Raw genomic sequence first — 4,146 nt, forward strand, 5'->3', positions numbered from 1 at the left:
GGAGCTGGCAGATGTAATGAATGTGTGGCTGCAACTGGTGTGATAGGTGCAGCAGCAGATAGCGGTTGAGGTTGTTGAACCGGGGGTCCTAATGAGGCCTGAACCTGTTCAAAACGGGATGCCAAATCCTGAAGGAATCGCATCACCTGGGTCTGATGCGATTCCTGGGTCTCAAGTCTGCAAACTAAGCCCTGCTATGGATTATCTGCGGGTAGCGGCACATCAGCCGGGTCCATGGCTGATCAAACTGTCAGGTCACCTTGAGGCTAGGTGACAGATGCACTCTGTAGGAGTCAGAAGTGCACCGCTAGGTAGTGGACCCTAGGACTGACTGCTGCGGACTGAACCCTGGGAGGTTCAGGAAGCAGGTCTACTGGATCACTGACACAGATCCCACTGAGAGCTAGAGCATAGATTCCCCAGGGCGCAGAGTCTAAGAGCCAGCAGGTGTTCACCAGAGCCTTTAATGGTAAGGATGGACTGAGCTGCAGTCTGGCTCCAGGTCGCGGCCCCCAGGGTCTCACAGCTCACGCTCACGGTAGACTACAGGAGAAGAGGATGGAGGCAGCAGGCTGGAACAACAAGGAAAGTAAGGGACAAGCCAAGGTCAGGGCCACAAGCAGACAAGGACAACAGAGTTCACGCCAAGGTTCAAGATCACAGGCAAACAGGGATGGTCGGGGACACGCCAAAGGTCAGGGTCACGAGCAGACAGGATTAGTTAAGAACAGGCCAAAGTCGGTAACCGGAATCAGACATAGGAAACACAGCAAGTACGCACGAAAGCTAACACACAATGGTTGATCAGCACTGCTGGCTTGCAGTGCACAGGTTAACCGCTTCAGCCCCAGAAGATTTTACCCCCTTCCTGACCAGAGTGTTTTTTGCGATTCGGCACTGCGTCACTTTAACTGACAATTGCGCGGTCGTGAGACGTGTCTCCCAAACAAAATTTATGTCCTTTTTTCCCCACAAATAGAGCTTTCTTTTGGTGGTATTTGATCGCCTCTTCGATTTTTATTTTTTGCGCTATAAACAAAATAAAAGCGACCATTTTGAAAAAAAACGCATTCTTTTTTACATTTTGCTATAATAAATATCCCCAAAAATATATAAAAAAATGTTTCCCTCAGTTTAGGCCGATCGTATTTTTCTACATATTTTTGTTAAAAAAAAATCGCAATAAGCGTTTATTGATTGGTTTGCGCAAAAGTTATAACATTTACAAAATAGGGGATAGTTTTATGGCATTTTTATTAATAATTTTTTTTTACTAGTAATGGCGGCGATCAGAGATTTTTATTGTGACTGAGACGTTATGGCGGACATGTCGGACATTTTTGACACATTTTTGGGACCAGTGTCATTTATACAGCGATCAGTGCGATTAAAAATGCACTGATTACTGTGTAAATGACACTGGCAGTGAAGGGGTTAACCACTAGGGGGCGGGGAGGGGTTAAGTATGTCCTAGGGGAGTGATTACTAACTGTAGGGGGATGGGCTAGCAGTGTCATTACTCTGATCACAGCTCCCGATGACAGGGAGCAGAGATCAGTGACACTTGTCACTAGGCAGAATGGGGAGATGCTTGTTTACATCAGCATCTCCCCGTTCGTCCTCTCCGTGAGGCGATCGCGGGTATCCCCGCGGCAATCGAGTCCGCGGGACCCGCGACCCCACTCACGGAGCTTCCGGCCGGCACGCACGCAATGGCACGGCAGGGAATTCAAATGGACGTACCTGTAAGTCCATTTGCCGAGCCGTGCCATTCTGCTGACATACATCGGCGTGCGCCGGTCGGGAAGGGGTTAATATAGGGTTCCCTGATAGGGCCTGGGGTGGGGCCATGCTTAGAGGAGAGGTTATAAAATCAGTCAGGTGAGAGGCAGCTGGTCTTTAGAGATGAACACATGGAGACGGGTAAGCTAACAGAGAACACTCTATTGCATAACCATTACAGTAGTGTAGTATGGTGGTCAGTTAGTGTAGCATGGTGGTCAGTGTTGTATAGTGGACAGTATAGCGGTCAGTGTAGTGGACAGTATAGCGGTCAGTAGAGTGTAGTATGGTGGTCAGTTAGTGTAGTATGGTGGTCAGTTAGTGTAGTATGGTGGTCAGTTAGTGTAGTATGGTGGTCAGTTAGTGTAGTATGGTGGTCAGTTAGTGTAGTATGGTGGTCAGTTAGTGTAGTATGGTGGTCAGTTAGTGTAGTATGGTGGTCAGTTAGTGTAGTATGGTGGTCAGTTAGTGTAGTACGGTGTTTCAGTGTAGTGTAGTATAGTGGTCAGTGTAGTGTAGTATGGTGGTCAGTGTAGTGGACAGTATAGCGGTCAGTGTAGTATGGTGGTCAGTTAGTGTAGTATGGTGGTTCAGTAATGCCGCGTACACACGAGCGGATTTTACGGCAGACTTTGCCTGGCGGACGGGATTTCCTCGGACAATTCGATCGTGTGTGAGCTCCAGCGGACTTTGTTTTCTCAAAAGTTGGACGGACTTAGATTTGAAACATGTTTTAAATCTATCCGTCGAACTCGAATCCGGTCGAAAAGTGCGCTCATCTATATGCTAGTTCGACGGACAAAAAGCCACGCTAGGGGAGCTATTGGCTACTGGCTTTGAACTTCCTTGTTTTAGTCCGGTCGTACGTCATGACGTACGAATTCGACGGACTTTGGTGGATTGTGTGTAGGCAAGTCCGTTCATTTGGAAAGTACGTCATAAAGTCCGTCAAAGTCCGCCGAGGAAAGTCTGCCGTAAAGTGTGTACGCAGCATTAGTGTAGTATGGTGGTTCAGTGTAGTACGGTGGTTCAGTGTAGTACGGTGGTTCAGTGTAGTGTAGTATGGTGGTTCAGTGTAGTTTAGTATGGTGGTCAGTGTAGTATAGTGGACAGTATAGCGGTCAGTGTAGTGTAGTATGGTGGTCAGTGTAGTGGACAGTATAGTATGGTGGTCAGTGTAGTGTAGTATGGTGGTTCAGTGTAGTAGGGTGGTCAGTTAGTGTAGTATGGTGGTTCTGTGTAGTGTAGTATGGTGGTTCTGTGTAGTGTAGTATGGTGGTTCTGTGTAGTGTAGTATGGTGGTTCTGTGTAGTGTAGTATGGTGGTTCTGTGTAGTGTAGTATGGTGGTTCTGTGTAGTGTAGTACGGTGGTTCTGTGTAGTGTAGTATGGTGGTCAGTGTAGTATAGTGGACAGTATAGCGGTCAGTGTAGTATGGTGGTCAGTGTAGTAGACAGTATACTGTAGTAGTCAGTATAGTATAGTGGTCAGTGTAGTGGACAGTATAGTATAGTGGTCAGTGTAGTGGACAGTATAGTATAGTGGTCAGTGTAGTGTGTAATGGTCAGTAAAGGAATCAGGTTGGTCAGTGTTGAAATCAAGTATGTTAGTGTAGTGGTCAGTATAGAAATCATGTAGGTCAGTACTATTGTATTTGAAGGGACTCGGGGAGTGCTAAAGGTACGTAGGTTAGGGGGCACAAATTACTTGCCTTGCCCCGGGGGGTGACAACCCACGCTACGCCACTGGACAGGTTGACTCTTTATTCATCATCTTTATTTGGGTACATAAACGTCCTAAACTTCACCGTAGCCAGCTGTCGTTCCCCAAGCAATATGGATGATTGGCAGTCCCAGATGTCCATAAATATTACCATGGTAATTCCTGGTTCTATGTAGACCTAGTGTATTGTTTTACATCTGCTAAATACATTCTGGGAGCTCATTGATCTCTTTTTGTATCTGGATTTTGTCTGTTAAGGGTGAATACAGCCTTTTGAACTGTTTTAAACATTCCAGCGATTGGATTGTTGATTTGATTGGCAGTTCCCTTACGGTCAAAGTGGCATCCCACTGCGTCCAATCTAAATGGTTGATTAGATTGGAGCTGATGTGTGCCATAGTGCTGTACATCCCTGTAGTGAACAAAGTGGTGCTGTGTTGTACAATGGAAGTCCCATGACCCATGTATACTATCCAGCCATTTACTACTGGAAATTAGTTAAGTGTTGCCAGTGCAGTGTGCATTATATAATGACCATGTTGTGGATGAGAGATTCTGAAAACACAAACTCAATTATCTTGGGATGATCTGCTTCTTATTGTCACTCCCTAACTTCTTTCATATGTTTTCATAAACTTTTCTT

The sequence above is a fragment of the Aquarana catesbeiana genome, linkage group LG04, assembly GCF_042186555.1.
Source record: "Aquarana catesbeiana isolate 2022-GZ linkage group LG04, ASM4218655v1, whole genome shotgun sequence".
In the NCBI taxonomy this organism is placed as follows: Eukaryota; Metazoa; Chordata; class Amphibia; order Anura; family Ranidae; genus Aquarana; species Aquarana catesbeiana.